The sequence below is a fragment of the Hyaena hyaena genome, unplaced genomic scaffold (genome assembly GCF_003009895.1).
Source record: "Hyaena hyaena isolate Hyena2069 unplaced genomic scaffold, ASM300989v1 scaffold_44, whole genome shotgun sequence".
Classification (NCBI taxonomy): Eukaryota; Metazoa; Chordata; class Mammalia; order Carnivora; family Hyaenidae; genus Hyaena; species Hyaena hyaena.
Genome location: NW_024080676.1, coordinates 3,211,281 through 3,234,967, shown reverse-complemented (window position 1 = coordinate 3,234,967; position 23,687 = coordinate 3,211,281). Strand labels below are relative to the sequence as shown.

The 23,687-nt window shown below is 41.4% G+C and overlaps 1 protein-coding gene and 1 non-coding gene across 9 annotated transcripts in view; both read left to right on the top strand.

The window, feature by feature from the left end:
• The window catches only part of SORBS1 (sorbin and SH3 domain containing 1), a 166,712-nt gene that overhangs the window by 15,698 nt on the left and 127,327 nt on the right, over positions 1 to 23,687 (top strand). The window lies entirely within an intron of this gene.
• On the top strand, positions 904 to 988 carry TRNAQ-UUG. Its single transcript has one exon. It is a non-coding gene; the product is annotated as a tRNA-Gln (tRNA).

Genomic DNA, 23,687 nt, shown 5'->3' with positions numbered 1-23,687 from the left:
CAGGACTTTGGCCTTTGCCCTGGGGAGTGTAGGTGGGGCCAATTCAGCGTTGAGGTGCTATGAAAGCCTTTCCAGCTCCCCGTGGAACACCACCACCAACTCCTTACCTTTTTTAAAAGGTGTGTTAGGGCACAGTAGGTGCAGAATAAATATTTGTGGATCGGAGCTTATTGACTTTGCAATTAAGAGTGCAGGTTCTGGAGTCCCATAGACTCGGTTTCAAATTCTCTCTGCCATGTACTTGCTTTATGATCTTGGCTTGCTGTAACTTCACCTCTGAGCCCAATTTTCCTTTTTTGTGGAATCGAGATTAATACAAGGGGTTTATTGTAATATGCCACAGTAGTAATAGCAACTACGATAGGTTGCATGGTATCTACAGTGTATAATTGAACGTACTCTGGACTCAGACTGTCAAAGTTCAGATCCTACTTCTTAGTTATGTAACCACAGGCAAGTTATTGAGCCTCTCTGGGCCTTAGCTTTCTTATCTGTACAACAGAGATAATAATAGTACCTATAACAGAGGATCGTTAAAAGTACGACTTGTACGTGAATCTCTGAATTTTCCAAGGGTGATGAGGATAAAGTTAGTATGACAACATTCCAGGCAGCTCCTGTCTGTGGTTTTGGCAAAGTAAAACCATTGTTTGGGTCTCAGCTTTCAGTTAAAATTCCGATGTAATCTCAGACCTTATTTTTAACCCTGCCCGCCCTCATTTCCCCTTTTCTGATATATATTCATGTATATATAAAATGCTATATTTACTTGTATATCTAAAAATATGTAAGAATTTTATAACACCTTGTGCCTGGCATGTAATGTCATATAAATGTTTATTAAATTTTAAAAACTCTACAGCATTTCATTTTGGTTATTCTAAAATTTCTGTGAGACAGGGTGCCTGGGTGGCTCAGTCGGTTAAGCGTCTGACTTTGGCTCAGGTCATGATTTCACGGTTCGTGGGTTCGAGCCCCACGTCGGGCTCTGTGCTGACAGCTAGCTCAGAGCCTGGAGCCTACTTCAGATTCTGTGTCTCCCTCTCTCTCTGACCCTCCCTTGCTCACGCTGCCTATGTCTCTCAGGGGAAAAAAAAAAGTATGCTCTAAAATTTCTGTGAGATTAGACAGGGCAAGTCTTAGTCCCTTGTCACCCATTTATTGTTATATGTGAGAGGCAAAAATGAGATTCTGATGAGTTAAAATGGTTTGCTGAAGGGAACCTGGTTAGTAAATGTAAACTGGCCCTAGAACCCATGGTATTTGCAATAAAAGATACAGGTGTACCTATCCACATTTATCAAAGGCACATGGGTGTGCACAAAAACATTAAGCCTTCGGTATAATAAATCTGGAGACAAGCAAATAGTGTATTTATCCCTTCTGTACCCACTCTCCTCACTCAAATGTGCATTGATCACCTGTGTTAGCAGTTCTGATGCTAACTGATGTAGTAACTGATGTTAGCTAACTGATGTTCTCTTTGAATTACAGCATTGAACTCGTACCCTCCAGTTGGTTCTCTGAAATTTACCAAGGCTGCCAGTTTAAACCTCTTCCAGATTCTGTCTACTATCTGGCTGGACTCTCTTTGGAGGCCAAAAGATTCTACTGTGTTTATATACCTGATTTCAAAGCCTCTTAAAGGAGCCATTTCATTCAGGGGGATCCCAGGCTAAATAGGAACCCCCCCCCGCTCTGGCTTTCTATATGGTGTTAAACACTTCATTTCTTGTAAGAAAGTTAATTATGAAAGGGGTCTATCAAGGAATGTGAATATAGGTTTAAAATGCTTGTATTTACCAATCTGCCACTCAGGCAGATACCTTTAGATTAAAATTGCTCATGTTTGTTCATTAACGTGGACACTTAAAAAAAATGCTGCTGTGTAAGGTGTTAAAATATAAACATCATTCTATATGAGCAGTGAAAGGTGGTTTAGTACTTAAGTCCTATTTTTGAGCTCTGGAATTCAATTCCTTCCTGTTACCAGCTGAACCTGGGACTGATGTATTAGATGAAAATATAGTCCTATCTTCAAACGTGGACAACAGGACATTCTGTCCTCCAAATTTCAGTGTTTGAATCGGGTGTTGCAGGAAACTTGGCTCCCTCTGTTTCTTTTCAAAATAATAAACAGAGATGATGTTGCCTCAGGTTTCATCTGATGGGGCTTAGATGCTGTTGCCTCATAAAGGCTGATTCATAGACAAATGGGAACTAATTATAGTAATGTAAAAATAACGTCCCCGTTTAAATTTGGCAAGGCAAGATGCCTTGCATGTTTTGTAGGACATGAGAGACTGTTTCTTTAGTGGCATGGGGGTGACATACCCATTCCTATTTTAGCCACACAGTGGTTGTGCTGGGTCACTACCTGCCCTCTTTTATCTTTTTTTTTTTTTTTTTTTTTTTTTTTTTTTAAGGATTTCTCATGCTCTCTTGTGCACACCCCATGCACAAACCATTGAAACACCTCCTACTATCACCTACACCGGGAATTCTCTCCTGCTATTTATCTATTGCGTTTTTTTAAGAAGCAAGTGTCTCAGTTGTAGAAAGTGGATGGCATTTTATTCATATATATATATATATATTTAAAGTTCATTTTGCATACGTGCAAGTGTGTGCAAGTGTGCTTGCAGGGGAGGGGCGAGCAAGAGGGAGAGAATCCCAAGCAGGCTCTACACTGTTAGTGCAGAGCCTGACACAGGGCTTGATCTCACATGACCTGGGCTAAAATCAAGAGCTTAACTAACTGAACCACCTAGGTACCCCAGAAAGTGGATGGCATTTTCAATTTATTTTTTAGTTCTAATTATTTCGGAGTCTCTACTATGAAAAATTATTTGATGAAATGAGTGGAAAAGTGTCACAGGATGTTCTGGTCACTTCTTACCCTCCCTACTTGGGAATAGGTTGGAAAACATTCCACCATGATTTTCTTCAAATAATTTTGGTCTTCGAATTTACCTTATATAAATAGATGATACCTGACCATGTTCAGAATTTAAAAATTAGGAAAATTTTTGTGATGAAAATTGAATCTTTAATCTTTCTCTCCATCAAATTCTGGTACCCAGCTCTCTTTTCAGAAGCACCGGTTTCTTGTGAACTAGAGATTTTCTCTGCATCTGTAAGTATGTATATTTGTCTGTTTTCTTCACAGAAGTGACTTCATACTATCCATGGTGTGTTTGGATCCCTGGTTGTGATCCATGGTTACTTAACCATAATTTTAGAAATCTTTCCATCTCACATTTTGAGGTACCTTATGGTTCTTAATAGTTCTGTTGTTTCTGTTGAGTAGATGTGTCATAACACATAAACAGTGGTATTGAGGCTACCAAATCTTTTCCTACTAAAATCATGGAACAGTGATGATCCCGCACGTCTGTTATGGGAGAGGCACTCCATCTCGGTGCTCATCAGTGTGGGCTCTAGAGCCCAAGGGTCTTGGTTTAAATCTTAGTTTCTCCATTTACTGTCAAACTCTACAGTCTTGGCTAGTTACTTATTCTTTCTGTGCTTCAATTTCATCATTTCTAAGATAGTATTTATCTTGTAGGTAGGATGTGATGATTAAAAGCCTTAGTCTAAAATACCATATGATGTCACTCATATGTGGAATGTAAGAAACAAAACAGACGAATATATGGGAGGGGGGAAGAGAGAGGGAAACAAACCATGAGAGATTTTTAAAGATAGAGAACAAAATGAGAATTGATGGAGGGGTGGTGGGTGGGGGATGGGCTAGATGGGTGAAGGGCATTAAGGAGGGCACTTGTTATGATGAGCACTGGGAGTTGTATATAAGTGACAAACCATTGAATTCTACTCCTGAAACCAATATTGCACTGTATGTTAACTAACTAAAACTTAAATAAAAGTTTGAAAAGAAAACAACTACCATCACCTTAGTCTATAGAAAACTTATAAACTGTACCAGGCATCAGACCAGTCTGTATGTATTTACTAGTAGTATCATTTTGTGTGATGCGGAAACATCCGAATTTTAAGATGTACTTATCTCTGTGTTTCTGAACCATTACTAGTAATACACAATTTTTGTGTTTAGGTTCTAGCTCCTAAATTGACTGAAATTCCATGCTCATCCGCCCCTCCCCCATTCCCTTGTTGCTTTTGTGTAACATCCTGGAGAAGAAAAGGAAAGATTATATTTCTGGCCACCCTAATCATGTGTCCAGTCTCCTTCAAAGGCATAAAATGTATTGACCGTGGTGATAATTTGTTTTGAAGTTTATTTATTGAGAGAGAGAGAGAGAGAGAGAGAGAGATTCTCAAGCAGGCTCCGTGCTGACAGCGCTGATGTCCATGACCTGAGATCAATCTCATGACCATGAGATCATGACCTGAGCTGAAATCAAGAGTCAGATGTTTAACTGACTGAGCCATCCAGGTGCCCCGCCGATGGTGATGATTTTTAACAAATGGTTCAAAATCTTTCCCCATCCATAACTCACTTAGAACTTTATGATATGTAAATGTGTTACATTTAGGCAAATACATTGTATATATGGATGTGTGTGTGTGTGTATAACACAAGTTTATTTAATGATTTCACCATATTTGAAATTATAAATTAAAAGCTCAGGAAAAGACTGGAGAGTGCGCTCCCTGATTTACCTTCAGTAGAAGTTACAGGGTCTCCTGTCATCTGTAAATCTTACATCAGTGAAGACCAACACTTTTGGATTCAGACTGACTACAGCTCAAGTCCCCATGTTGGTGTTTGCCACCTGTTTGAGTTTTCATTTCCAGGGCGTTGGTCCCCCATCTGTAAATGAAGACATCGATCCACCTCGTAGGACTTTGAGGATGAGAGAGTAGGTGAAGGACCCAACGGGTGTGTGGCACAGAGCAGGTGCTCCGGAGCCATCAATTCTCCTCCCTTTCCTGTCCTGCTTCCTGCTTCCTCCTGCCATCAGCACAATCCCCTGGAAGTAACCTCTTCATCTGAACTTCGGTGTTCTTCATCTCCAAGCTCCTGACTCGCCCTGTGATTAACCACTGTGTATTCTCTGTTTCATCCAGGAGGGCAGTTGATGTCTCATTTGTCACCTGGATCTTACCTTGTGGTAACCAGTTTCAGTGAATGCCAGTGAGTGAGAGTCAGGCTTGCCGTTTCCCTAGTGAGGTCATTCCTGTTTCTTTGAAAGCAGTAGCTAGTACCAGCATTGCCAGATTGCAGTTAGGGCCACGGTGAACGATAGTAGCTCCTGGGGTGTCATAGAGAATGGTGTTTTCGTTCTTGGCTATTCCTTTTGAGATAATTAGCTATAGCTAATTTGTAAAAGTTATTTTCCCAGATAATAATTTTGGGGGCAGGAGGTAGGTATGGGGGGGATGTCTTGAAATTGTTTCATTTCATCAAACTCCATTAGAAGGCCCTTGCAGGCTTTGACTATTTTACCCCCACTTCCCAAGACACCGCTTATAGACTCAGTGACCAGCTTTGCTTGGCCTTTGATTGAATGTCTTGGAGGTGGGGCTGCTGGGCGTCCAAGCAGAGAGGGCAAGCAGGGGAAGCGAAGCTACAGCTGGAAAGGGAGCAGGAGGACCTTTGCTAGATCCTCCAAATCACTTCTTTGGAGAGGAGCTACTCTATTTTGCATTAAGTGTTTTGCTGTGAATTTTTGAAATAGCAGTCACACCCATATTCAAATGTAAGAACCAGGGTGCTCTCCGAAGACATGCACAGCCAGGTCTCTTCCATTCTGCAAACAAATACTTGGATAATAGGAACCATTGTTACCACTTGGAATGTTCTTCCCAGTTATCCTCCCTCTCTGTCTCTCTCTGTCTCTCTGTCTCTCTCTCTCTCTCTCTCAATTTTAGAGAATATGAGCGGTGGGGAGGGGCAGAGGGAGAGAGAGTCTCAAGCAGGCTTCATGCTCAGCACAGAGCCCAGTGTGTGGCTCAATCCCATGACCCTGGGATCATGACTTGAGCTGAAATCAAGAGTCGGACACTCAAGTGACTGAGCCACAGACTTTCCTATCCGTTCATACCAACTAATTCCCACTGTCCAGTTTTTTAGTTTCTGACTCTGAGCCATTTGATTATTCACTAGATATAACCTCCGGTTGAACCATTAGTTATTAACCCTGTTGTCCTGTAGACATTTTCCCATGTCGAAGCCTTGGCTTCTCTACCAGGTCTTTACTCTTTAGGATGAGGCATGCCCCAGCCTCTGTGCTGCTGCAGATGAGTGTAGGACAGTGGTTCTCAAAGTGTGCTTCCTCCTGGCAGCAGCAGCAGCACCCAAGAAGTGTTGGATATGCACACCAGATCCACTGACTGTGACAGTCCAGGGTGGGGCTCAGCAGTCTGCAGTTTAACAAGCGCTCCTGGCCATCCCCCTGTGTGATGAAGTTAGAGACCCTGTGGTATAGTGAGAAGAACTGGGGCTTGGGGGGGGGGGGGCGGTTAGAGAGATCTGGGCCTGAAGCTACTTCTGTCATGTACAGACTGACCCTAGGGAAGGGAGTTTTTCTGTTTCTGCTTCCCCATTCCACTGGGAGTATGTAGAAATTTGTTCTGCAGGATGTTAATGGGTGCCCTAAAGGGAAGGATAAGGGAACGGTTCTGTGGGCAAATAAATTAACAGAATGCTGCTTGAGTGAGTTTCAATGGGATTCCTTATGACCGGACTTCTCAGATACCTAAATGTATCACTGAAGGTCACTGAGAGTTGCCATGGAAAGACATGGCAGATTTGTTAGATTCTAGGACACCTTTTTTTTTGCCGCATGCTTGCTTTTCTGGCGGCACTGTTCTGTGGAACACATTTGGGGAGATGCCCACCTAGGTGACGTGTGAGGGTCCTGTTAGCCTTGTGATTATTTTACAGCCCTGTAAACCAGTGCAAAGTTTAGAAACTTCAAATGCAGGATAACTCAGACATGATGCCAGAATTTATAATTTGGGTAAACCAGACTTACACAACAACTTGAGCACTGGAACAAAATGGAAGTAACTAAACATTGAAGGATATAAGGTTATATATTTTTAAAGGAGCAAATTTTTCTTAGGTAGAAAACCATACATTAGGGGAGAAGGGGGGAAGACAAGTTAGGGAAAATGTCACTTGCCGAGTGTATTGGGAGTCCTGGCAGGAATCCGATGGCACATTCAAATCAGGTAATTTAAGGAGATTTAAATAAAGGAACTATTTATAAAAGGTGTAGGCGGAGTTTGGGAAAGGCAACAATGGTTGACGCAGGACTTCTCCCTCTCTGTACATGCAGGGTTCTGCACGTATCCGGTACAGTCCTCGTAATCACCCCAAAGATGGTTTTTTTTTTTTTTTTTTTTTTTTAGCACCAATTTTTAAATTAATTTCTTTTATTTTTTTTATTTTTTATTTTTTTTACAAATAGTTTATTGTCAAATTAGTTTCCACATAACACTCAGTGCTCATCCCCAAAGTGCCCTCCTCCATGCCCACCCCCCCTCCCCCCCACATCCATCAGTCCTCAGTTTTTGTCAGCATTCAAGAGTCTCTCATGGTTTGCCTCTCTCCCTTTCCCCCACCATTTCCGCCCTTCTTCTCCCCCTTGTTCCTCCGTCAAGTTCCTCCTAATCCTCCTATACGTGCAAACATATGATATTTGTCCTTCTCTGCCTGACTTATTTCGCTCAGCATAACACCCTCAAGGTCCATCCATGTTGCTACACATGGCCAGATTTCATTGTTTCTCATTGCCATGTAGTATTCCATGGTATAGATAAACCACATCTTCTTGATCCATTCATCTGTTGATGGACACTTAGGCTCTTTCCATGTTTTAGCTATTGTGGAGAGTGCTGCTATGAACATTGGGGTACATGTGCTCCTATGCCTCAGCATTTCTGTATCCCTTGGGTAAATTCCTAGCAGTGCTATTGCTGGGTCATAGGGGAGTTCTATTGTTAGTTTCCTGAGGAACCTCCACACTGTTTTCCAGAGGGGCTGTACCAGTTTACATTCCCACCAACAGTGTAGGAGGGTGCCCGTTTCTCCACATCCTCGCCAGCATCTAGAGTTCTCTGATTTGCTCATTTTAGCCACTCTGACTGGCGTGAGGTGGTATCTCAGTGTGGTTTTGATTTGTATTTCCCTGATGAGGAGGGATGCTGAGCATCGTTTCATGTGTCTGTTGGCCATCTGGATGTCCTCTTTGGAGAAGTGTCTGTTCATGTCTTCTGCCCATTTCTTCACTGGGTTGTTTGTTTTTCGGGCGTGTAGTTTGGTGAGTTCCTTATAGATTCTGGATATTAACCCTTTATCTGATATGTCATTTGCAACTATCTTTTCCCATTCCGTTGGTTGCCTATTAATTTTCTGGGTTGTTTCCTTGGCTGTGCAGAAGCTAAGATGGGTTTTATTATTTCATACTTTGCAGAAGAGGAAAGTGACGTTGAAAGATGCTAGCTGGAAAATGGAGGCACAGTTCCAAGTGCTATGTTAGACTCGCAACCCCGTGCTTTCTCTGCACATTTCTTTAGGGGAACATCCTCTTTTCCCTCAGTCTCTCTCCGTGTGAGGAGGCTGAAAACACTGCTCTCCAGAAGCTCCTGTGCTGAGCTAGATGTGTTGCTCTGAACAATCAGTAGACTGGAGAAAATAGCACATTAGGCAAATAATGTAATTAACTAAAGAATGCAGATTCCATATATGGGGGAGAGAGAAAGCTGATAAGTTGAGGCTGTGGAAATCTCTCATTCATCCTTTTTCAGGGTCAGTCCCATTCTAGAAAATAGTCCTGGAGGATATGGGAGCCATTTGAAGGGCACAAATGAGGCAGCATAGCTTGTTGGGGCTAGGACGAGGTAGAGGGAAACTTTTGAGACATATGGTGCAGCTTGGGAAGGCTTTCTGTGGGAGTAGCATGGAAGAGTGCTCTATGCCGAGGTGCCTCCACCAAATGGGGACAGTGCGGGTAGTGGGAGGGGGGCAGGCATGTGGGAGAAGGAAGAGGCCACGGTGGGACCCTTTCTGCTTCTGACTCCAGTTTTCATACTGGGGCCACACTTGCCCAGTGAAGTCTCCTTACCTAACACCTTTCTCAGAGGGTGGTAAACATAGGGGCATCTGGGTGGCTCAGTCGGGTAAGTGATCCACTTTGGCTCAGGTCATGATCTCATGGTTTGTGAGTTCGAGTCCCGCATTGGGCTCTGTGCTGACAACCCAGGGCCTGGAGCCTGCTTTGGATTCTGTGTCTCCCTCTTTCTCTGCCCCTCCCCTGCTCACACTCTGTTCTCTCTCTCTCTCTCTCTCTCTCTCTCTCTCTCTCCCTCTCTCCCTCTCTCTCAAAAAATAAACATTAAAAAAAAATTTTAATAAAAAAATGTGGTAAAAAGGTTGAATTTTCTAAGAACTGATTTTACTTCCTTCAGGAATTTCAGATATGAATACTTCATTTCTCTTAAACCTTAAGAAAATTTACAAGTCGTGTCTCTGAGGAGGCCATTTTCCTCTTGTCCCGTCAAATTTGAGTTGGCTTTTCCTACTCCATTAAAATACATTTTATGGTCAAGTCCTCTTGATTCTAGAAAACAAAAGTACCTCTCAAGTACTGTGCACAAACCCTGCCTTTGAAAACATCTGGTAAAAATAACAAGTCTCTTGGAAAACCCTGATTCTCAGATGCGACCCCTGCCTCTTTATTAGCAGGGAGTCAGTGGAGTAAACCTTTATTTCCTGTTGCTTCCACACAGCGGTGCTTCACGGAAATATTTTGCATGTATCCTTAGGCAGCAGGGAACCTTGAAGGGCAAACAGAGTGCTGAGGCCCCAGATAGGAACAGAGATGCCGTTTCTGCCTGGCCTGGTCGCGCCTCTGGGGGCTTGGAGAGCCCGCCTGGGCCTCAGAGCTTTGAAGCTGTGCCACGTTTCTGCCCTAAACCGCTAAAAACTCCAGCTCTCCCCCAGGCATGAGCAAGGCCCGACCTGCCACACCTCCAGCTCTTTTTACAAGAGAGGTGTTTTAAAATAGTCTTAAATGTCAGACGTATTTTTTTTCACAGCATTCCTCAGACATCTCATAAATTATTCTGCAGTGAAACTTTAATAGGGACGCTTAGAAAATGAAGAGTCCTAGTCAATGGAGTTTTTGGTAACTTAAACAACTGTTAACCTCAGCCCCTCCTGCTTTCTCCGCCCCAGAACTCATTGAAGAAAACCATTAGGAAATAGAAGTAATCTTCCTGAAGCCACACTTGGGGCTATCCTTGATGACAAAAGTCTTATGTTCACTCATAATGTTGTGTGTTAATTTGAATAATGTGATAGTCTACATTTGACTGTTTTTGACTTAAAGGCCATTTGATAGGGTTCAACTTGATAATGGTAAAGAAAGTCAAGGAGTTTGAGCTCAGAATTTTGTGGCTTCATAGTATATCATGAAAAAAAAAACAATTTTTTTTTTTTTTTTAAGTCACCTTTTCTTGCCAATAGGCTTCTTAGAGAAATAGGTAAAGATTCTGGGTTTAGAATTTGCGCTGCTGCCCAGTCTGTGTCTGCTGTCATATTGGCTCCACACTGGGGCCTTTTACAAATATGCCTCACATTACAGCTATAGACCTGTTGGGTTCAGCATATGTGCTTTTGGAGGTGAGCATGTGAGCCTTCTTTTTGCGGGTTTTTAGTCTGTTGTGTCTTATGGTTATATTTACTTATAATGCTTACTGACTTGATTTATTTGGTTATACTGGTTTCTAGAAAACTGGAAGTTGGAGAGAAGGGAAATTATTTATTGGTACAGAGAGAGAGAAAATTTGAATTATCTGCCCTAATAGCCTGGTATATGTGGTACAACACAGAATCGTTGTCACTGATGTTCAGAGCGATGCTCTCTAGACAGTTTTCAGTCCATAGAAGGTAAACTGTATTAAGGATGCTAGTATACTTCATTTCATAGTATTTCTCATTCTTCAAAAATTGGACTTTGTAGTTAATCAATGTCTTAGTCTTTTCAAGCCACTACAACAAAATACCACGACTGGGCTTTCCCAACAACAGAAATTTCCTTCTTACAGTTTGGGGATGTTCAAGGTCAAGGCATCAGCATGATCGTGTTCTGGTAAGGGCCCTCTTCCATGTTACAGACTTCTTGTCATAGCCTCCCATGGTGGAAGGGTTCAGGGATCACTCTGGGGCCTCTTTTATAAGGACACTAATCCCATTTATGAGGGCTCTGGCCTCATGACCTAAGCACCTCCCAAAGGCCCCTAGTACCATCTACCTTGGATGTTAGGTTTTCAGCATATGAATTTGGGGGGAAATAAACCTTTAGTCCATGGCAACAATTTATTATCTAGTAAAGTCCATTATTTCTGTGTATATGGATATGGAAATTTAGTATCTAGAAGAATTTTTCATAGTGATGGCATATTTCTTAGCATCATTTGCCTTTTTATATAAAATCAAAATATTTATTGCCCCTTTACTACATTCAAGGCACCATGTGAAAATTCAGAAAGAATGTAGTGAATAAAGAATTTTCTTCCTCTCGAAATACAATGTTAGCACTACATTCTCCTTACCATGTGTTTGGTCTACAGAAATTTAAGGCCAGTTAGCTGTGTTTTGACTCAGGGCAACATCCTGTGGGGGGAAACAGTACTAAACTGGGAACTCTTGTTTTATCCTTGTCCAGGCCACAGCTCTCTCCAACCATGTGGGCGGGCTTCTCCTTCCTCACCTGGACTGCTTTCTCTGCTCTACAGTGAAGGAGTCAAACTACATTACTCTGTGGTCCCTCGTAACAAAAAAACCCAACATTGATTTTTATTGAATACTTTTCACTATATAAGTTTCCGAGATAGGTCCAAATAAGTGTAAGAGAATCTCTTGTATGAGTTTTTCCTCAGAAAAGTTTCCTCAGAGCTAGAGAAACAAAAACAAACCCCCAAAAGATTTATTGACCATCCTGTAAGAGTAGGTCCCTTCAAAGAGTAGAGTGAATGTGTATTCAGCCACCCTTCAGAGAATCATCTCTGGCTTACAGAAGAATGAACAACAGCCAACACATAAGTGGGAAAAGGGGACTAGCCAGTGAGGGCCCTGAGTCAAAGATGTCATTTTTGAGTGCTTACCTGTGTTGCTGCAACCAAACCTTGTAGTAGCCACATGAGAAGGATGCTGTAATATTCCATTTTACCATTGTGGAAACCGAGGTAACTTGCCCAAGATCACACAGCTAGTAAGTGATGAAGGTGATAGTTGATAGTGAACCTACATTCTTTTTTTTAATGTTTACTTATTTATTTTGAGAGAGGAGAGAGCATGAGCAGGGGAGGGGCAGAGAGAGAGAGAGAGAGAGAGAGAGACATAGAATCTGAAGCAGGCTCCAGGCTCTCAGCTATCAGACAGGGCCTGACACAGAGCTCAAACCCATGAACCAAGAGATCATGACCTGAGCCAAAGTTGGACATTCTACTGACCAAGACACCCAGGTGCCCCCAAACCTACATTCTTAATCACCATGCTTCTGAGGGAAGGCAAGGGCATGAGGAGAGATGCAACAGGTCCCTCTCATTAAAGTAAAGCATTGGAATTGCCAAGGGTAGTGATGGAAGGAGAAGGGGACATTCATGGTCACGGGCTACCTACATTCATCCGTTTCCCCAGGTTCTCTCACCTTGATCCCTGCCACTGCCTTGCTGGATCCTGGGGAACACTGCCTCTCTGTTAAGGCTGTAGCCCACGCTTGGCCAGAACCAGGCTCCCAGCTTCCCCCTAGCATGCCTGCCAGAACTAAAAAGAGCTGTGTGTGTTTACTGGAACTTGGGATATCTTTGCCACTTGAGTTGACAAGAGTCAAATCAAGGGAGTAAACAGCTGGACTCCCAACAACTATGTGGCATTAGAGAGTGACCCCAACAGCATAACTATAAAAAAGTTTGTAGAATTTTTTTTCAAATTTTCCAAATGTTCAATCTAATGTTCCCCTTGTAACATCTCCATTTGTAGAACCAAAACATTCTAGTCTGGGAATTTGCTCTGAAAGGCTTATAATCTTTCTAACTAGCTCTCCGTTCATTCTGTGGGCCAAAGGGGTCACTTGTATCTGCTCACAGACCTCAGCCCAAGCTTCTGTTCACCACCACTCCCCTGGCAGCCAGGACTGTCTATAGGCATCGTGTGGCTTTCCTAGACCAAAAGACACCATTATCTTGCTTTGAAGCCCCCACCATGGCTTGGACTGTAGGCCTCTCAAGGGCAATGGTGGTGTTCACCTCTGTAGCCAGCCCTGAGCACAGTGTATGACACTAAGCCAACACTTCATAAAGGCTGGGTATGTCTGTGGAAAGGTCTGTTGAGCTCATTCTCTTAATCACCGAAAAACAAATGCAGTGGAAAGGTGTTTACAGAATGAATGTGTGTGTGTGGGGGGGAGGGGTAGTGGAAGGAAGGGCAGTGCAATGCAGTGCAATGCTAGTATGAGGTGATCTTTAAGAGCCTGGGATTTAAGGTCGGATCAGGTTTTCTGTCACAATCCCATAGCGTACTGGTCATGTGACCCTGGGGAAGACACTGAACCATTTCCTCCTTTCTAAATTGGTAGCAACAGAACATGCGTTATAAGGTTATTAGAGTTAAATGAGATCTTGTATGTCACATGCTAAGCATAGTGCTTGTGCTTAAAAGGAGAGCTCTTGATGATACAAATGATTGTATTTTATTTATTGCTAAGGGGACAAATCAGATTTGGCTACCTTTCAAAAGGAAAGGCAAGCCGACTTGATTTTGTGGCTCCCCAACTCACCAAATTAAAAAATGTACATGTTTCAGAGTCGTGTAATCCTGAACACTTTGCAGTTACCCGGATCCGAAACAATTTGCCAGGGTATGAGTGTTGTTTGGGCCTACAGATGAAGAGATTGTATGAGAGTAGTGACCATGTGGATCTTTTTCTTTAAATTTTCACATGTTTAATTCTGTGCTTATCATTTCTTTTGTACTTGAAAAAATAAATAAAACCTGTTAGATCTAAAAAGAACAATACTCTTGAAATGAGATGAAAAGAGGATTCTTCTAAAAAAAGATTTTAATACTTGAACAACTTCTTTTGAATTTCTTTGGTTTTAACTGCTTTTCTAGTTGCTTTCTATAGGAAACTATTTTTTCTGTTTTTCAGTAGTTAATAGAACCATCTGGTGGAAACACATTGAGAAGTTAGGAATTTGAGTTTGATATAAAATATAAACATTACTGTTACAGTAATATGATAGGATAAAGTATTAGTAGGCTTTTAGAAATCAAAGTCTGTTTAATTAAAAAGATTTGCTCTTTAGATGGGATCAATGTATCAAATATATATCTTTTTTTAGCATTTAGTCATTTTATGGGTGATGATATGAAACAGTCCTAAATTTGGGGTACATTTGAGTTCTTGGCTTTCTCGGTTATCCAGTTTAGGAATATTTAAGCTAATAGATGAGTGTGCTCCTAGTGGATTTCTCATTTGGAAACCCTGTGCCAGACAGCATGCAGACTAGGCAGCAGTCATGCCTGGCAGGCCTCAGTGCAATTACATTTGCACGTTGTTTTATTCACTGTGAACAGTTTGCAAGGGATAAAGGAAAAACTGTCTCCCTGCTGAAATGAAATCCTGACACAATCGGTGCAAATTAGAAATTATATTTAATTTGATGCAACAAATTCATAATCATTTCCAGCTTTGTGTCAAGCGTTGGAGCTGTGGGCATTTAATACTTGGAGCTGCCATAACTTGGTCATATGGTCATATGGTATTTCTCAAAATATGGCCTTAAACCACATCCGCCAGAAATGCAGATTTTAGGGCCTCCTTGGAACTTCTCAATCCACATATCCCAGTAGTAGAAACTGTAATCTGCATTTCAGACAAGTGCTCCATCCATGTGACCAACGTATAGCAGTTTTTGAGACCCTCTGAAACAGTGGGAGCATTTTTGCAAAGATTATTTTAGTTGTGCTCTGACTTGAAAAAAATATTTTTAAATCCAGAGAATTCAAATTTATACTGAAAATTGAAGTACGAGTTAAGAATGTAGTTGAAGGGCACACGTAAAATGCTCCTGCTCTTTTCTGAATTCTCTGATTCATCGGAGTTGACTAGGAACAGCACTGCAAGCAGTACTTTGAAATAACTTTTTCAGTATCCATGATAAAACGTACATTTGGGGAAATCATTGATTAGTAAGTCATTTGTGAATTTATAAAATAGGAAATTACTACATTTGGAGGAAAAGGGATGAAGAGAAAGACCCAGCGTTACCCCCTATGAAGGGTTAAGACCAGTATTTAATTTAATAGATGTAATTTACTTGGGGGCAAAGTAAAGACAATAGCCGATTCTCCACAAAAGGACAATAATGGTTTTATTGGGCTCTTCCAACCACATACAGCATTTTTGGCTTTTAAAGTAATGAAATTAGAGATCAGTTTTGTGTCTTGCCATATTCTGTATTGCAGATACATCTTTTAAGGAAAAAAACAGGACATGAGAAAAAAAATCACTTTATCTTAAAGTTTCTTTGACTTAAAAAATGATTTCATACAACATACCTGTATTTAAATATAATTTCTTAATCTCATTTGTGTAGATTTCAGTGATAGAAGAAATGAGTAAGATTTAACCACTTTAGTGAACTGTTTTATATGTACTTACTTTAATAGTTCTTGTAAAGAATTGATACTTTTGTTTTAATATTATTTGTGTTGGTCTGCTGTTCGTTGACACTGTTTTACTGATCTTTGGGGACTCACTGCCCTGCTGCCTGTGTCTTCCTCCATCTGTTCTCTCTCCCTGATGACAGTGGACCCAGAATGTTCTAAGAGAAATCGCACTATGTATTCAGCAGGAGCAGAGCACCACTCTAAGCATGGTTTCCTTATCTTTCATACAGTTGCTGAAATCTGCCTTCTAGCGCTGTGATCTGTGAGCTCCCACGACCCAGGCATTCAATCTGTTTTCTTTGCTAGGCATTCCCAGAGCCATGGCTGGGTCACCCTTTGCCTTTTCTGGCAGCTGGCTTCACTCTGAATTTAATGAGGGAACTGAGCTGAATGGCCAGAGGAGGGTTTCCCCGTCTGGCCCCTCATTGGAAGGATTCGGCTGCTTGTCCATTTTCAAAGACTAAATGCCCACTGCTGGGCAGTTCCAAGAATAGGCTCTTCCAAGTCAGTTTTCGTCTGGTTGGCGTCTAGGGCAACTTCCTGAGCCTGCCCACTCCTCCCTCTCTTATCTTTCAACTTTGGTGTAACCAGTAGTGAAGCAGAAGCATGGATATTTTAAATTGCACTTTTATATAAATTTTGGCATCCCTGGGGTGTTCTGTCCCCGTTCACTGGTTGGACTTTAGTGAAGTATGCTGGTACACTTCGTGTAGTCCTCCTGGATTTCATGTTCCCCAGGGTGCCACTGTACCTGATTCTCTGCATTTAAGTTTTTGAGTTACTTTTTATTTATTTTTTTATTTTAGTGAGCAAGCCCGAGAGAGGGGCAGGGTGGGGAAAGAGAGAGAATCTTAACCAGGCTCTAAACTCAGCAAAGAGCCCAATGCGGGACTTGATCCTGCTTGAGCTGAAATCAAGAGTTGGATGCTCAACACACTGAGCCACCCAGGCACTCTGCCAGTTTGTTTTTAGAGCTGTGATATTAGCAGGTAGGAATTTGAAGTGCTTCATCACCATGCTGAGAGGTCTAGTGTTTTTCATATCTGTTTTTAAGAATTTTGAGCTCCTATTTTAGCTTCTTCTCCCCTTATAATCTAGTATATTTACATTTTTACATAAGGAAAAACCTATTTTTGCACTTTTATTAAACAGGAAGAAAGTCTATAATTGTCTATAATATATTCACCAAACTCCACAAATACTGCAGCTCCCCATGAGAAGATTGGGAACCAACCCAAGAGTTCTAAAGTTACATTTTTATGATGAGTTTTTGTTACACACTTAAAGGGCAGGAGAGATTTTGTGTGCGATCTTTATCTTTCCCCATCTCTGCAATCTTCTTAAAATGCTCTCTGTTAGAATCCTGGTGGTTTGACTTCCAGATCCATACAACCTACTATAAATTAAAATAGAAGAACCACTGTTCATTCCTCACATTTAGTGAACTTTTATTGCATGAGTTAATGGGTTCAGCAACACCAAAGGGCATTTGATCATGGGCCTGCCTTAAATTAATGATTTATTTTTAAAAAGGAGAAAGCCGTTTATTCTCCAGCTTTGTACTTGTATGTAAGATTTTAGAATTTAGTTTCAAAGCCATTTGGGTTTACTCTAAATGTTATGAAACCTTAGATTATAATTTTTTACTGCTGCTTTTTTTTTTTTTTTTGAGCAACGAGAATGCCACGATGAAATTTTTTAAAACTATTTAGAATATTTAGTACCCTCATGACTTACAAATCTTATGATCATAGATGCTTGTCTTCAGGGAGCTTAACTTCTAGAAAGCACAGCAGAACCACAAGCCTAGGCACTATCCCATCTATTGCTGACTTGGTTGGCTTTCCCCACTGTGTCCTGTTAGGCCTCAGGGCTTCTAGTATTTGGAAATCGTGGTCCTTTCCAGCCCTGATGTATTATGATACTCTGAGGGTCCTTTGGCCACATGAAACCTTCTTAAAGACAGACCGCATTGCATTTTTCCCCCATCCCCTTTTTCTTTGATTGACCTCAATTACCGACCTTCTTACAGACCGCCAAGGGCACTGCTGTTCTATAACCTGCAAAGTTCTGTACAAATGCAGGGTGCTGGGTGGAGCTCCCATGTGTTCTCTGTGCAAGGCAGAAAGCCTTCATTCCTGGCAGTGCCTCTGCCTCCTTCCAGCAGAATTCCAGTAAACTGTTGTTATAGTAAAACAGTGACGAACTCGAGCCTTTTATTAACCAGCATTTCCACCCACCTACTACTATACTCGTTTGGAGTTAGAACGAGGCAAGTGGGAAATAAACCAATTATATCAGCACGTGATCATTTAGTGAGTTCTGACTGTGTGCAGGCACTACTACATGGGCAATGCTTGGCCCCATTAATCCTTACAGCAGCAGGGAAATTAGTGCTATTTTAATCCCTGGATTAGTCCAGGGAGAAACTGAGGTTCAAAGTGGTAGTATCACTGCCCCTCAACACCTTGCTGATAGAACTCATTGTGAAGCATTTAACATTCTCTTAATCAGGATCCTTAATCTAAGTCTCAGGTAGTCACATGAACTATAATCGAATACATAGTTCTCTTCTTCCAATATCTTTTGTCATATTTGCATGAGTGGTGGATTGTGAAGGCAGGGTCATTTTGTGTTGAGATTCATTCTCTTTAACATTAGTTTGAAAATGGTCCCTGATTCACGATCTTTTAGTCTATGGTAAAGGTTGTTAATTGTAGTGTTTCCAGCTAGTAAGCTTCTTGAATAATAAAGACTTTTTGACACCTTTTGTTTTCTGATAATTTTATGTCAGCCACCAAGGAACTGGGCAAGAAATAAGACTGGCTGTGGGCAAAAGTGGCAGAATGAGATTTAAGGACTAAGCTCTGAAAATCAAATTCTCTCTGAGCAGCAGTTTTTGCTGCAAATAAGCAAGACAAGACAAATGTAGAGAAATTGTCAGCTGTGGTTGCTGTAATCAACCCTTCTGTGGAGTTTTCACAGCCAAGTGGGCAAAACAAGTTTGCTGGGAGCTGCTTTCCTGGGCAGAGAGGATATGTATGGTTGAGGGAACATGGAGGAGGAAGTCATAAAAAGCAGTAGCTGTCCATGCCCTCTCCTTTGGCCTGACCTCAGCTCATATACTGTCCCTGCACTGGTGTCCCTGGCCTCCCTAGTTCATCCTGCACGCCTCAGTCAGATTGATCTTGAATTAGGAAATGTCCAAAGAACTCACCTTGGGATCTGTGGTCTGATAGAGCCAAGTACAGATGCTTTTGCCTGCCATTTGAGGCCAGTTTGTGGCTCATGCACACCATCTACCCGATGTTATTTCTATATGCTCTTCAGTAAAAATCCTTCCGATCAACTGGACTGGATTTGGGTCTGTTCTGCATATATACTATGCTGTGGACTAAATACCACCTGCATGGAACCCAACTCAGAAACCCTAGCTTAGGCACTTTGTGAGAGCAGCTTGTGACTAGAAAAGGACACAGAAGACAAATTTTACATGGAGTCAAGTGATAGCCAGTAACATAACATCCATGAGAATGAACTGTGCTGTGAAAAAGTACACCAGTTACTTTGCTTCTCAGGCGTAGCTGAGTTAGAAGATGATTGTACAGTTGGGGAAAGACAGACCATGTGACTTTAGGAAGGAGAGGAAGTTGGTGCAGTCCCCTCTTAAGAGAGGAACGGAGACTGTTTTCTTAGTTAGCCTGAAGACTCCAGCCTCCCTGTCGTTGAACACCTACACAGAGAAACCAGTTGAGGAGAAAGTAGTTTTGAACCTTCCTGTCAGATGCTATTGATGATGATGATTGATGAGTTTGAGAGCAGCTGACATTTATGGAGCACCTTCTAGTCCTGTGTTAGGCATTTGATGTGCTCGCTTTCTGCATTTAATGCTCAGTGTAACGCTCTGAGACTGATGGCTGCTGGTATTCCCATTTTATAGATGAGGACACTGAAGCTTGGCAAGGTTAACTGCATATCATGCCTCTAGTAAGTGGCAGAGCAGCAACTGAAATCCACGTTATTTTTATTTTAGAGTCCCTCTACACATTTTTTAAGGTATGTGTGAGTAACAGGGTATTGGTGGATGTTACTGATTGCTAAAGGCTACTAGAATGTGCTGTGTGTGATCCTAATTCAGTTTAGTTTTCCCAGTGAACACTTTCTGTAGAGAAGTCAGTATCCTAAGAACTGCAGGGTATTTTGCGCATTCAGAAAAGGGTGCTTTGGTCAGCACATCCTGGTCTTTCCCACTAAGGCTTGAAGTGTTCTCTTGGCTGGCTTAGTCTTACAGTGGAGGGTGGTTTATAGATACTCTTCCATGCTGTCTTTAGTAATCAGCAAGGTTTCAAGGCTCTTGGTCTTCTCCCTCCAAGGAGCATGTAAGGTCTTGGAGGGCAGGCACCATCTCTTGTTTTGGCTGATAAATTGGCTGATTGCCACAGCTGATTAAAATGTTCCTTGAGATTATCATCTTTTTTTTTTTTTTAGGTCTATATATTCTCTGGACAGCCTTCATGTGGGAATACCTTTCTTTAGGCAGGGACTGTGTCGTGCCTCTTTGAGGCCACTTTGTGGAATGGAAAGAGCCCCGACTTGGTAGCCAGCACCAGAGTCTGTATTCAGCTTTCTTATTGCTTCTGCAAGACTTTTGAACAAGTGTTCTAATTTTCATTGAGGCTGAGTTTCTCCATTTTCCAAGTGGGTATAGAAACCTTACAAGGTGTTCTCAAAATGAGAAATGACACCTGCAAAGTCTCTGGTTTATCTGTCTGCTCTGAACCCTGAGCACAGGGTCTTTTCCAGAATGCATGCACAGCAAGTGGGTCTAGATCATAATGGCTTGGTTCCTTGAGACCTGACCTCCAAGAGAGAGCAACTGTGAAGTGTCTTAAGAAACATGATTCCTGGGACGCCTGCATGGCTCAGTCAGTTAAGCCTCTGATTGGCTCAGGTCATGATCTCACGGTTTGGGAGTTCGAGCCCTGTATTGGGCTCTGTGCTGACAGCTGAGAGCCTGGAGCCTGCTTTGGATTTTGTGTCTCCCTCTCTCTCTGCCCCCTCCCAGCTCATGCTCTGTCTTTCTCTCTTTCAAAAATAAATTTAAAAACATTAAAAAAAAACCCAAACATAATGCCTTTGTCAAAAGTGTCCTTCATTGCCCGACTTTGCATAGGAAGGCAGATCTAGAAATGGATTTCTTAGTTCTTAGATGCTCCTCCAGTTTGTAAAGCTTAATGTTTTGTGCAGGTGAGTATTGGTACAGGTAAGACCAGCTTCATGGTAAGATAGACAGTGATCCTACTTATCTGTCTGTTAAAGCAATAAACAAAGGGTAGTAGACTAGACAGCACCGTCTTTGCTAGAACACTTCCTTTTATAACACAATTTATGATGTTTCATATATATTTTTAAATTTAATGTTAGAAACATCTTATGAAATTAGATGTTATTAATTTCCTTGGATAGTTGAGTAAACTGAGACTGAGCAAACTAAGCCACTTCCCAAGTTGCACAGCTCTGGAAGAGTTTGGATTCAAACCCTATTCTTCTCATCCTGGATTTTTGTTGTTTTCTTGAAGCCACTAAGCACATGTAGCAACTGTTAGCATGGTTTATTTTTCCGCATGCATTTACTTTTTGTCTGTATGTGTCTTTGTAATCAAAGTGGGTTTCTTAGAGACAACATACAGTTGAGTCTCACTTTTTTATCTGCTCTGACAATCTGTCTTTTAATTGGTGCATTTAAACCATTTGCTTTCCAAGTGGTGAATGATATAGTTGGCTATACATAGGGCAGCTGAAGTCAGAAGTGTGTGTGTGTGTGTGTGTGTGTGTGTGCGCGCACGCGTGCGCACGCATAAATATAAAATTTCTATTTATATAAAATACTAGATGCCAGCCTGTTTCCAAGTAGTCTGGTCTGAGAGTTGTTACGGATTTTTTAGGAAAATATTGAATGTTTGCTAGGAGTTTGCTACTATATTTTAATGATGTTAGCTTAGTTTGAAGAAAACCCATTTCAGAAATTTGCACTGTATTCTCAAATGCTTGGATGCAGCTTTTATACCTGACATATTGAAAAATTTCCTAAAACCAGTACAAAATAAGATTATGAGAATAGAGCAAAAGTAGCTAATATATAATTCACTGATTATTCAGTGACTAATGGAAGTCTGGGTCTCATGTTTATTACTGGTAGGGACCCATGATCTGATGAAATCCTCGGCCTCCAAGTCCTGAGTTAAAGGATTATTGATTCTAGGTCTGTCTATATATGTATTTCCACTTCATTTATTAAGCAGTGTCAGTGAGAAGAGAGATTTTCTCAGAAAAGATGTTTTCAGTGTGTCATATTGGCTCTTTGCTAGGCTAATATACGTTCAGTAAAAATTTCAAAACTCCTTAAGGAAAAACAAGCAATTCCTGAACAAGCCAGTGTTATGAGTTGAAGTATTTAAGTTATGTATTTGCAAAAGATCCAGAGTCTTTTTACTGAATAGAACTTCTGTTCCCTCATTTCTGAGCATGGTATGGGCCTGTACTGCAGCTGTCTGTGTGATATATGATGTGGTGAATGGCCTTGGGAGTTTTGTGGTCAAAAGCAAAGCTGAGAGGGAACTATGGATTGTCTATAAGAAGGGACACCTCTCCTGCCAATATCAAACCCACTCTTCTTTCCCATTCTCAGGCTCCTGCAGACTCCTTTTCAACTTCTCAGGATTTTTTTTCCAGCCACACTTAGTAACTTCTTAGTCTCCTTTTCCTGTATTATAGACTCTGGCCCAACCTTGACTCTTCTGAGAATTCAAAATGCCCTTGTCTATGCTTTCCCTACAAGGAGGCATCATGTAGTGGCTGTGGAGAAGAAAGGCATCATCTGTATCCTGGGCTTGCCTTTATTAGTTTGTGTTCACAATGGAAACAGAGCTAAGGTGTTTTTCTTTTATCTCATGAATTAGGGAATCTGCCCTTGTTTGAATTACCTAGATGGTCTCAATGGAGGGCTCCAAATGTGTGCGAGGCTGCAGTTAGACACCTTTGTTTTGGTTCTGCAGACACAGCCATATTTGGGAAACACAAATGGGCCAGTTTTGTATTTAAGACTTGTCTTGGTTAACAATGCATGTTTAAGAAATTGTGTGTGCCCAGAGTTGTACATATAAAGAATTTGAGAAGGAGCTCAGGGCTCTGGAATGCCATGAAGTCGGGTTTGGAGCAGGGGATTGGCAGTGAGCGGGCGTGGGGAGCAGTGGGGTACTGGGTGTGTGTTGTCACCAGGCAGCCCCTGCTGACTATTTTAAGATGAAATGTTTTGGTGCGATTGCTTCTTTAGGAAATCTGGCTGAACATCCTAGTCATTTTATCGCCCCCCCTGTCCTCATAAGGAACTACACAGGAGTAGTTTGGCTTCATTAAACAAAAGCAATCACTGGCGATTAATGATGGAATCCCACATTTGGGGCATTCGCTATTAGTCCTGTGGAAGATTGCATCATGTGGGGCTATGTTCAAATGGACAGGGTTGTTAGTGGTGCGTGTTTTAGCTTGTCACCTAGAATTTTCTATTGAAAGTTCTGAAGATGACACAGTTGCATAACAAATACTAGGTATGAGCTTAAAAAAATGACTTTTTATTAAAAAAGAAATGTGTTATAATCTGGAAGATAGAAATGAAATTTAAAAGTTACCCATAATTCCATGCTACCAGATGATTATTAGAATTTGAGCATGTTTCCTTTCCAATATATGGATAGGTTTTCTTTTTTACATAACTAGAATCACAAGTGTCATACAAACCTACATGCTGCTTTCTTCATCTAATCTTATAAGAAGTGTTTTCCCATGTTGTGTGGTCTGCATAACCATTATTTTTATAACTGTTCAATGGTCCACCCAGAGGGGTGTGTGGTCATGTGATTGGTCTCCTGTTACTGAACACCAGAAAGGGTCCAGGTTTTCACTATTATCATTAGTAAAGCTGTGGTAAACATCTCTGTGTAGCTTTCTTGTCATTTGG